The sequence below is a fragment of the Aythya ferina genome (assembly GCF_964211825.1).
Source record: "Aythya ferina genome assembly, chromosome: 10".
Classification (NCBI taxonomy): Eukaryota; Metazoa; Chordata; class Aves; order Anseriformes; family Anatidae; genus Aythya; species Aythya ferina.
The window spans coordinates 17,002,666-17,015,066 of record NC_140306.1 but is presented as its reverse complement, the minus strand read 5'-3'; the positions used below and the strand labels follow the sequence as shown (position 1 = coordinate 17,015,066).

Here is a 12,401-nt window from a genome sequence, read left to right as displayed (position 1 = left end):
TTCAAAATCTTGAAGGTTTTGACCATCCTTGATGAGACGCATCACTCTAATAAAGATGAGTCAGCTGCATGTAAGAAAAAAATGCTGTCAAGATTCATTTAACTAAGCCAAGTAATTAGAAACAAACACCTATCTGTTACCAACAGCAAGGACTTGCATATTTCTAATCAGTTTATATGTTTCCCTTTGTAACTATTGCAATTACAGCTCTGAAACGCCATGAGTAATGGATGAGCAGATGCACTTATGCAGAAGCAGAAAGTGAAAATATCACAGGTAACAACAAACTGAAGGAGAGATACTAGACTAAAGCCATTTCCAGATGAGAAAATATGATTATGGAGGATGTTATATGTAAACAGACAACTTGGTCAGATATTACAAGGTTTTTTTTGTTTGTTTGTTTGTTCGCTTTTTATAGATATAAGAAGCTGTAAAGTGTTGTCTGTATGTTGTTTGTGGCACCAGTCAGTAAGTTCTTGTTATCTTGTGAAGAAATTTTCTTGGAAACCCTTGTCTGTTTGTAGTGGGTTGGGGAACTGATAATGAGCCTGACAGGAAGGCTCTTCCCCCTTGGCTTTGATCCAGAACAGGTGTTTCCTTAGTCAACCTGTAGCTGGTATGCACGGACTATGAACAAGGAAATTGTAAAAACTGTCACTCTGTTTGGTGTTGAACTTTGAGTCCAGGGCTCTGCCTCAGGATCTACTTACACGTATCCAAGCACCTAGCCCCACAGCCATCCTTCTGCTTTTGGAAAATGTTGTTAACAAGATCAGCTCTGCACCATGCTGGACATGTGCTCCCTTTGCAATGTTTGCTTACTGACTTGTGTCAGCTCTAATGTTAATCAGTCCATCTGTGATTAAGGACCAAGACATGACTCTCTTAAGGGTGGAAATGTTCTCGCTTGCTTTGTTGGGATAATATTCATCTCTTGCTATTTGAAAGGCAGAGCTCCATTTTACTATGTGCATTGTAACCCAAAATAGAGCAATAGTCAGAGATCGAAATAATGGAAGCTGTAGTTAAAACACATTGCTCATTCTTTGTGTCTGTGTGGATGGACTTTACGTGTAGACATATGAAGCCCAACTTTGGCTTCAAAGGAATCCATTGTTTCAAGTTTGTTGTGCTCCGTGAGTAATAGCCAGAATTTGAATCAGTGTGCCTGTAAAGTACAAATACTGAATTGTCGTTCTGAGACTGGGCAATTAAGCCCTAGTCTCAATTCAAATCAAGCATCTGCTGCACAGCAGAAGCAGATGTGTAATATGTCTTACAATGTCTTAGAGAAATTCTAGACGCACACAGCCCATGCTTGTTTAATTTCATATATTTGTTAGCCATAGCTGAAGCAGGAAAAATCTGAGTTTGCCATACTTGTAGCATTTTTGAAGCTATAGACGTGTCTCCATGAAGATCCCTGGGTCCACTCATACGTGCTTCTCCTTGGTTGATCGTAGCTGAGGGGGAATGAGATAGGCATAGTAAGCCTAACATACTGGGTAGAGCAAGAGTTCTGTGTTAAGATTCAAAAGATACAGACTCTGACTCCAGATTTTCCCATTTGTCCTGATCTTTCACTTTAGACAAGCCAATCTATTTCCCAGATTCTTCATCTGTTAAGTGTTACTCTTATCTGTAGTAGGCTGATTTGGTATCAGTGGAAGAATGAAAGTGCTATATAAATGTAGAGCATTTATTATAAGGCTTTTTTTGTAGTTGTTGCCACCTACGTGGCCAGTTGTATATAGGCATAATGTATATTCTAGCTTACCCTTATGCAAGAATAACATCCTGCCTTTTGCCTCGTAGGAATCACTCTAGTTTTGCAATACTGGATGGAGTGACACGTGAAGGACTATTTATCATTATGTCTATGGCGTGAGTTTTGAATTACACAGACACAGATACAGACACAGATACAGACACAGAATTTCTAGGTTGGAAGAGACCTCAAGATCATTGAGTCCAACTTCTGACCTAACGCTAATGGTGCAGTTGCGGCTGTAGCCTTGGGTAACTAGGTAACAAAACAGGAAGCAGAGCTAGAACTGAGACTGTTCTCTTGGCTAATCAAGCTAAAATAAAGATTAATTTTTGGGCAGCATTAGAGTGCTAGGTTCTGAGAAACAGACTTTTGGGTGCAAATGTAGATGTCTTATGCTAGGTACACCTGGGAAATTTTCTGTTTAAATATAGGTCATTATCCTACTTGCCCATATGGGTGGTCAGCATATTTCAGCTATGGAGCAGAAAGATAGCTTCAAGTTCCTAAAAATAAAATAAACACATTTTAAAAAGTAAGGCTTAGTAATGATACTAACAATCTTCAAGCTCTGTGGTGCAGACAAATTTCCCTGGAACTCTCAAAATAGTCTTCTTCATAAAACACTTGAGAACTTGGCAGCTATCACTGTGAAATTGCCCTTTTTTTTTTTTTTTTTTTTTTTGTCTTGTAAATTCACTATCTTTGACAGGCTCTTCTTGTAACAGGGGAGAAATTAGTTCTGTTTTATAACAAAGTTTGTGTCCAAAGAAGGGCAGCAAAGCTGATGAAAGGTCTCAAGAACAAATCTCATGAGGAGCAGCTGAGGGAGCTGGGTTTTTGTAGCCTACAGTAGAGGTTCAGGAGGCACTTCAGTGCTCCCTCCAGCTACCTCAAAGGAGGTTGTAGGAAAGTGGGGCTCAGTCTCTTCTCCGAAGGAACAAGTGATAGGATAAGAGGAAATTACCTCAAGTTGCACCACAGGAGGTTTAGGTTGGATATTAGGAGAAATTTCTTCACTGGAGGTATTCAAAAGACGTGTAGATGTGGTTGGTGCTTGGGGACATGGTTTAGTGGTAGACCTGGCAGTGGCATGTTAATAGTTGGATCTGATGATCTTGGAGGTCTTTTCCAACCTAAGTGATTCTATAAATCTGTAAATATGCTCAGTTTTTCTTTGTGCTTACTATGAATGATTTTTTTCTGGAACTGGATAAGACAAATTTGTTAGAGAAACTAAGCAGTAAAGATAAAACAATCTGGGAAAGTAACAGACTTCTAGTTCCAGAAAGGACTGTGTTATGTCACAAGGGCTGAATACATGTCAGCCATCACCAGGAGGGGAAAAAAAAAAAAAAAAGGATGAAAGGGAACATTGATGTTTAAATGTCCCTGTGGTCTGGAATAGGGAAAGACCTCAAGGTTCTGTGTAATCATACAGCATGAACACTTGCAGGCATCCAAAGCCTATTAGAGGCAGAAAAGTCTACTCATACCCTATACGCCTGCATCCATCTCCCAGTGGATAGCAGAGATTGACTGAACTGAGATACTACACCCTTGTCTCTCAATAGCAGCTTTGTAAGTCAGAATCAGATGTGACATCTTCTTTCTTCTTTCTGTGCTCTGTACAGTTGGGGTGGAAGGAGATTCGTAGAAGTGTGCAGTGGAAGGAACAGTCTAGCCTCCTCAACAGAGTGAAGCTAATGCTGGTCCTGGGGCTGGTGAGTCACAGCTTTGTTAGACAAGTCTTCAAAGTATGCACGGAGAGATTCCACCACCTGTGTTGCACTACTCTCCCAGTGAGAATTTTCAGAAGAAACCAAATGTTCAGGCCCTTAACAAAAGAAATGACGATGCAAGACATCAAAAAATGTTACGATGCTTTCTAGGAAGGCTATTTAGTTACTGTGTTAAGGGGTCATATTGGAGGGGAAAAAAAAAAAAAAAAAAAAAGAATGACGTAAGTTGCCTGGAAATATTTTAGTTTGATTATTTTTTTTTAAATGCCATTGGATAAACATATTATGACAGTGTATATATTTAACTGGACTTGCACATCTTACTGTAAGGCTAAGGGAGTGTCATTTCAAATTATTTTTAAAATGTGTATTAAGTCTATTACGTTTAACTATGAAGAGCTGGATTTTTGCTTTTGGAATGAAGTAGTACTCAAATTATGTTAGCCTAATTCAGAGAGTGTCACAGCCTTTTCTTATAGTTTGTCTTCATCACATTCATCTGAGAAGAGTTGGAGTCAGTTTTAAGTAGAAGCAAAACTACTGTAGTAATAACGTGGCATTTGGAAACTGAACCCATTATCCATGTTGAGTTCAAAATGTTGCAATGTGAGCACTTAATAAATTTTCTTTGAAAGACTAAGATAAGCCAAAGTCCCTGCACTTCAGCTGGAAAAAAATTATATTAAGTTGGACTCAGTGAATGCTTGGCGCAAAATAATTTTCTGCTAAAATGCTGAATGGTTGTCAGCAAAGATCATAACTTTATAAACCTGTAAAGAAATCTTGATATCCATAATTTTTTCGCTCAAGTAACTTGCTGTCAAGGCAGATATTTTTCCTGGTGAGGAGGCAATAACTCTCATTTACCTTGGAAAGCAGTGTTAGTTAATTTAAATCAGTTGGAGAGAAGGAGAAAGACATTTGTTTATGCAGTTGATTGTGTAAGTATTCAGATATGGCACTCAAAAACATACTTTCACCATGAGCTCACTATTTCAAATGGTGTTTTAAAGCTTTGTGTTATTTGGGGGTAACTTGCCTATCATGATGGTCTGTTGACGTGATTGAGTGAGTCACAAGGCAAGCCAGTTTTGGAAGACTGACCAAAATTTTATTGTCATTACTTTGTCTTTGGTTACTTTCAACTCATTCTAAACTTTGCTGCATAGAATGCTTAGGGATATAAAATATAGGTACTGAATCTCTGGTGCAAAATAAAATAATCATATTTCCAGATTCTTCATCTTCTCTGTTGTTAAGGAATACCATCCAAAACTAAAAGATCGTATCTATAATTAATGACAAATAAATCAAACATAATACACTTTTCTAATACAATTTCAGATTATAATTTCCAATTAAAGTATTTCCATTTTTCCATACATATATATGTAGGTGTACATACACACATTCACATTCTATTTTTTTTTTGGTTGTGACTGTTTCATTTCTATCTTTTTGTAGTTTCAGAGAACATAAATGACTTTTTCTTTGTACTTGCTGGTGTTCAGTCATCCATATGAATTGATTGGTCTTAAAAATGCTTCTGCTAAGAACTGTTTCAGCACATTGGCAGGAAGTAATTTGTAGCTCTGCTTTTGAGCTTTGAGCTGTTGGCTCTGCATGAAACCTGTTTCCAGAAATGCTGTGCTTGTCTTCCTAGCGCTCCTTCCCATTGTATTTCTTTATTTCTGATGCACATCAGCTGAAAGTTGCTTTTACATTGGCATAAATATTATCTATATTCTTCTCTCAGTACTGTAGCTTTTATTTAAAAAGTAGGTAATCATCCATGAATTTTAGCAGTACTTGATGATCCCCTGTGGATCAGTATAACCTACCTATTGTAAGGACTTTGCTATATTCTAATATTATAAGTAGAGTTATTTTCAGGACTACTTGTGAAACTGTCAATAGTCCAACATCCCATCAGAGGATTTTAAAATATTTTTAAGCTGAAAGTTGAGGATTATTCCACAGATGAAGATACATAACTGCTTTTCCATGTGTGAAGCAACTCCTTCTTGCTGTTAAGCCACCAATAAGATCATATGAAAGTGCTCATAGGCCACCATCTAGTGCTTGTGGTTTTTGTTTGTTTGTTTGTTTGTTCATTTTTTAATTGATATAACTCTTTCTTAGTGATAGTAGAGAATATTTTACACACTGGAAACAAAAACAATCTGGGAGAACTTCCAAGCTTGAGAAAGAACTTCTGAAAAGGAAAAAAATAAATGGGCTTAAAATGTTTAAGGAAGTTATTGAGGTTTAGTAACTGCTTTGCTGAGGAAAAAGGAAGACTCTTATTTTCAAGATAAGGGAATACAACTCACTTTTTGCCTCTCCCTGTACTGAAGAAAGGTAGGAGAGGGGAAAATCCAGTTGGTTTCCATTGGCAGGGTCCCAGTAGTAATAGCAAAGGAAATGATTTTAGTTCCTGAAAGGGCTTGGAGGAGGTGGGAGCTGAATTTAATTTTGTTGACAGGTTAAGGAGGAAAAGAACCATGCAGTTGCTTCCTCCCTACTCCCACTTTTCTTCAGGAAGAAGTTTCTGAAAAGGCTGTCATGTTGAACATTTCCAGAGTCCTCACTACCGGAAGTTCAGCTTGTAATGTTGTACTAATACATATTTCTAAATATATATATATATATATTCATATATATGACATATATATGTCAGAAATAAACATGTAGTTAATTATATGACCCTGATAGGAAAGCTCACTTGTCGATAATGTGCAGCATGCTGGTCTAGGGTGTTTTCAGTAGGTGGGAACCTGGCTGGTGGTATTTCCTGTGTAATATTGCCAGATCACAAAGCCTCAGAGACTTGCTTCGGGGGGTGCTTGAGCATAGTGGCCTGAAATACATTTCTGAGAGCACTTTACTTGTAAATGTTGAGGAGTCACTCTCCTATTACCCACTTCTATATGCTTCCCCAGTTTAATATAGCTGATGTGATAAGGTTATGGTTCTGCTATCAAAAGTAATGGAGGGACAGGTATAACATCATCCTGTAGAGTGATGCCAAGGGGCATCAAGTGGCAGTGGTGCCTGGACTCTGTTTCATGCAAAAAATTGCACTAGACAGTGAGTTAGGTACACTTTAGATGTTAACTTTCTGTACTGTCTGTATTTAAAGCTTGAGAGTTTCTGCATATAGATTCAGGAAGGGACTATGTTTAATTCACTGGCTAACAGGTACAAAATTGCTACCTTCATAGCAAGGATGTGGTACCTACTAAGGGAAAGCTGTCTCGGATTTCATATGCATTAAAAGGCCATCTAGAACAGGGATAGAGGGTAGCCACTGGAATACATGGGGGATCTGTAACAGCAATATTTAGGCTAATGTTTCCTTTAAAGGGGAGCAGTATAGTGAAGACTTAGGAGATGTCTTTTGCTTGTTTTTGGTTTTGCTTTGCTATGATTCTCGCAATGGTGGTCCTTAACTGTACTCACAGTTTCTTATCTTAGTGTCTGGATAAGCTTTACTGATACCAATGGAAGGTTATTCTGACCTTTACACAGCACAATAACTTGTGATAGTCATTTTATTAATGTTGAAAAACACAATGTGAAGTTGCAAAGTGTAATTCTTACAGCACTGATGAACAAGAATCAGTGAAGGTGTATATTAGTAAATGTTCTATTTAGCATGTAATGTTAAGTTGGTGTTTCCTTCTATGTTTGGCTTTGCATGTGTGTGATGTTACAGTTTAATCACACTTGGATTTCTAAATACAATTTAATCAGTGAGGTAGTCACTCTTCCATTTTTTCCAATCACATCCTATTGCTCTTAGTTAAATTTCTAAGTTCTTTATGAAGAAAAAGAAGCAACTACTATATGTATGAATTTGTGATAGCAAATAAGTAAACTTAATACATTGTACAGAAATTTTAACTTAATTTGCCTTTGCTAACTTATCTCACTTATTTTTCATGCTCTTGATTATAGTTCTCTAATTGTATTTTAACTTTTGCCCCCTTTTCACACAGATGTATGTAATCTATGAAAATGTATAGTAATTGTAGCACATATTTCACAGTGCTTTTGCAGAGATGTAAATTGCATATACTTTGTGGAATGATTTTATGTCATAGAATGCTGAGAAAAATACAGCTTTTCATAACAGATGGGTAATAATAGATTAAGCTTCAAAGCTTGTTTCAAAGATTCCTGTATTTTTTAGAGAAACTTAAGGAACAGCATGTAACTAACTGGATTGTGCTGCGTGGTATTTGGAAAATGCTGATAGGGTGTTCTTGCTTGCCTGAGGCTTCATTTTGGTGAGTAGAACAGCGTTTAAGGTAGTTCTTCTAGATGTGCTCATCTTTTCTTTCAGAAAGTCAGAGGAATGTTTTTTTATGATTATTGGATTTTAAAAATCATGGGTCTTAAGTTTTTTTTCTCATTCTTCCCCCTCTCCCCCTCCACCTTTTGCATCAGTTTATCGTATCAGCCTGCACAGAATATTAGTAACCTGAAGAATAGACCCAAATAGTTTAAAAGTAGATGTGATAGTGCTGAATGTCCATTAAAGTGTGGAATAGCAATAATTCTATACTTGCCCCACAGAGATGCAAACGGGATTCATTAGTCAACATTTCTGTTGTGCTATCTAGACTAAGTATTACATTTTTAGCTGAATCTTGGTCTATATTTTTGAAGGATGGTGTTCTTCCCCATATTAATATAGGTTTAACTGCAATATTGGAGCACAAGGTTATTAAAAAAAAGAAAAAAAAGAAAATTACCTTATAGTTCTAATATAAAAAGCAGAAACTGAGCTGCTATGTCTATGTTTACTCTTTGATGCCTCATTGTCACTCTATGTAACTTCTCATCGCGAAAAAAGTCTTATAAATTTGATCATTCAGAATAGGTCTAATAAGGTTTTTTGTACATTTTTTGCTATCCATACTTTTCTTTACATCGCTTCAAAAGTGTTTGATAAGTATTTCCCTGCCATTTGGAAAGGAATAAAGAAAAGGGAATGTAATATGTATTTCTGATTATTTTTTGTGTAATCTTTTTTTTTTTTTTTTTTATGTTGAAAATATTTCTGTATGAAATATGGGTCTATGTGGGTCTGCACAGCTGGGCTTAAGACTACAGGAGACTCAATCAGATACAACGAGGCTGTAAGTCCTGTTTCACATCATAACCCTTCTGTAATCACACTATGGAGAGGTCTTCTCATTTTGTGTGAAAAAAGGTTGATTCCATCTGTCATTGTTACTTCTTTATTACTGTATTTCATGGAAAGTGCTATAATTTTACATGATTTTATGAAGAGTAGGTTTTCATTTGTTTCTTTATCATCCAAGTGGAAAAAAAAAAAAAAGCTCAAATACTCAAATGAGACTTTAACATAGCTTTAAACCTAATTTTTAACTGAAAGTTGGACATTAATGTCTTGCCCTTGAAATTTTGATAGCAATCCTCACTCCCAGATATAGTTTCATCTCTTAAGACTCTTTCCCACCGGTGTTGGAACTATAAATATCGTACAATGTTAACATCTTTTTGGCTTCAGATAGTGTAGGTGTGTCAGTGTGGATCTTAGAAGGAAACATTGGTACACATTATTGTTCTTCTTTTGTAAAGTAAATAGGACATAAATCCTATTTCCTTGATCAAGAAAGAATTGAATAAGAAATGCTTGGCTGTTGGCTCCAAGTCTGTGCCTAGCTAGTGCCATGACTGAAAGCTATTTCTAATTCAAACTTGTGCATTTTCTCTACATTTAAAAACAAGTATGAGCTGTGTTAATAATCCTAATTTGTTTTTATTATTGACCCTATTAAAGAGTAAGGGTCTTAGCTTTGATGTCAAAGAACAGATTTCTGTTTTTTCCTGGAATTCAACCTTCAGATAAATGATGTAGAAATAGGGTGAATAGAGTGACTTCCAGTTGATTCTACCAGTTTTTAAGAGTAATTCTGTATCACTCATGCATAAATATATTTGGAATCTCAAATTATACTGCTTTATTTATTTATTTATTTATTAAAAAAAGCAGATTAAGGAAGAGAGAAAGAGAACTGTAGACTGAGGATAGTGTCAAATTGCACACTTCATTTTCTGAACAAAAATATTGGTTTTATGTGCTAGGACTAGGTATCATCTCATCCTGTCAATGCCTTTAAAGGGAATATTTCAGTAGACTACCTATTGGTACACTGTAGTCTTTCTAATATTCAATAATGATGAACAGATTTTAATGTTTTAATTGGTGTTGCACTGATGTAATTGAGTGAAAATCAAAATCTAGTGAAATTAGCCACTAGATGGAGAACCTCCAGCACGAGTGTATTTTGGTAACTGGTCACTAGTTTGACTGTTGTCTTTTTAATGATGTGAACGTTAGATGTAGAAATGTTCTGAGATGGAGTAGAGAACTGCTTCACCTACAAATCTGTATCATGAAGAACAATTTTTCATTAAAATTAGTAGATGTTGGGGAAAAACTACGTGGCCATGCAGCATGTATCTGATATTTTAATGAGCTTCACAGTAGCTAATGGCTATTAAGATTTGTGGTTTGTATGGTAGTTCAATTTCAAAGTAGCAAATGTACTGAAATTGCTTCATTTGCAAGAACTGAAACATTAGTTTGTCTTAATTTATCTGAAAAGCTGTGTGAATATTATTCTGAGCCTGAATGTAGCCCTCTTTTCCTAATGAAAGAGTGTAAGCATGACTGGTCTTATAGTACTAGGATTTATATTTTTTCCTGTTAGCAATATGTTTTCTGTAATTTAAGCCTTGAAGATATTTGATCCAGACAACACAGCTAAAATCAGGATGGTTTTCTTGTAAATGGCTTTCTATATTTCCAGCTTTTATACTTCAGAGGTGGAAAGGGAGGATATCCTTGTTCTTTTAACACAGAAAATATTGAATATGCTTTCAAATTGATGGGAATTTTGATTTGAAAAACATTCTAAAAATGTAGCTTGACCCAACCTCAAATCCTCTAAAATCCTCAACTCAAATTTGACTGGACTTACCAGAATAACTCCAATTCTGCATTTATATTTGTTTCTTTGAAAGTGCTGATGGATGTTTTCAGCAGAAAAGTGGGAGTGGGAAATCTGTCAGCACAAAGAATCAAGGTTAAAGCCAAGATGTTTGTCATGATCTAAAATGTTACCTGGCCTGCAGGTCTATAGAGGTCACTACAGTGGGGTTGTAGGATTCCATAATTTACAAGGATATGGAGGTTTTATAATCTAAAATATCTGTTTATTAGAAACTACCACAAAACACCACTGGAAAATATATTATGATTAAAAAGGCAAGAATGTATGCAAATTACAAGCTATTGCAGATATTACTAGGAAGAAAATACGTACATATATTTGTATATATACACACACTTATATATGCATATATGTAGTATATATTGAGGAAAGAGCACTAATTAATAGCAGCAGCAATTAGAGGTAGTACAAAGGCAATTAGGGGTAGCAAAAATCAGAATCAGTATATAGCAACAAATGAGGATTAATATTATAGGGTCAATGGACTTGTACTATGGCAGTGTACTTACGGATTACAAATGTATAACAGTGAATATAGTTATGATAGTTCATTCTTATCAAGATTATAATTGTTACAGTTAATATATGTGTGTGTGTGCACATGCATGTATTTCATAAGATTGCCTGTACCAAGTGCATCAAACAGATGCCAGAAGTGGGGGATCAAAATGACCTAAAAATGTTCAAATTAAGAAAACCTACATGTATATCAAAAGAAAACAACCACCAGAAGTGGTCCCTGGAGTGAGCCCAAAGAAATAATGACCAAAGCCTCACCTTGAAGATGATCCATGTAATGGAGTTTGGAGTTAGCCAGGTATCCCCAGCGAAGGTTCAATTTGTTTAGGAGATTCTGTATGAAAAGGAGTTCATGCAGCACAGGAAGCTCTCAGAGGCTGGCTCCATTTTTTGATAGAAAAGCAGTCATTCTTCTAAGAGACATAAGAGGACATAGGACATTACGTCTTAGAGCAGCCGATAGATACTGCTAATTTCTGTTTTGCCTTAGACAACAAGGAGACAATGATGTTTCCTATTCTCTCAAAATTTTCCTTTTCCAGGCTATTTTCACCTTTTCAGATGATAAGCTGCTGTTACAGTTCCTTGGTTTTGCCCTTCTTGATGATATCCTCAGGATATCTCTGGTTGTTAGGTATCCAGTTGTACTTCAAAGGGGCCAGCTGTGCTGCTTAAGGATGCTCCATGTTCCCAGGCTGGCAGGTATTTTCTTCTGTCAGTGTTTTAGCAAACATTTTCTGTTCACGTTTTTCCCATTACAGCCAGGACAACTTTATGGCTGCTCAAATTAAAGTCTTCCTAACAAAGCCAACGCTTTCTGTGAGGAAGATAAAATAAAATACCACTCTGAATATGTTTGCTTATGCAAAGCGATGCAATAGCTGAGCTGCACTAAGACATATTGAAAAGAAGCACTCTGAATGATGTCAGATCAAACTCTTACTCTGTGAGAAGTTCAGTGATTAAATCCTGAAGCTGTTTAGTTTGTGACACACACACATTTTTGTTTTTGCCTCTACTTTGAGTTGGGAGACATCCGACCTTTCTTATTTTGAGATGTAAAGAAGAAACATGGTACATGTTTCTGAGCACCTTTGAAGTCCATGTTAGAAAGACTCACGAGAAAACTTTTTGAGCTTGAATAACTGGGCAAAATATTATGTAGTATCTACTTGTTAGAGTCATGTTTCTTTTTGGAAGGTTTTGGAGATTGTGACTTCTATTTTTTATAACTCTTTTAGCACCTTGTGATATGCTTTTTTAGATATTTGAATTACAGGGTGGAGCTAGTGGCGTAGTATGGGACTGTAGCAGTCC

General features: G+C 36.2%; 1 long non-coding RNA gene across 1 annotated transcript in view; it reads left to right on the top strand.

The window, feature by feature from the left end:
* LOC311442401 overlaps positions 1–12,401 on the top strand; it is a 39,408-nt gene that overhangs the window by 4,527 nt on the left and 22,480 nt on the right. The window contains exons 2-4 of the long non-coding RNA XR_014696627.1: positions 208–276; positions 1,819–1,887; positions 3,406–3,495. This is a non-coding gene — a long non-coding RNA (uncharacterized lncRNA). The remainder of the gene's footprint in view (positions 1–207; positions 277–1,818; positions 1,888–3,405; positions 3,496–12,401) is intronic.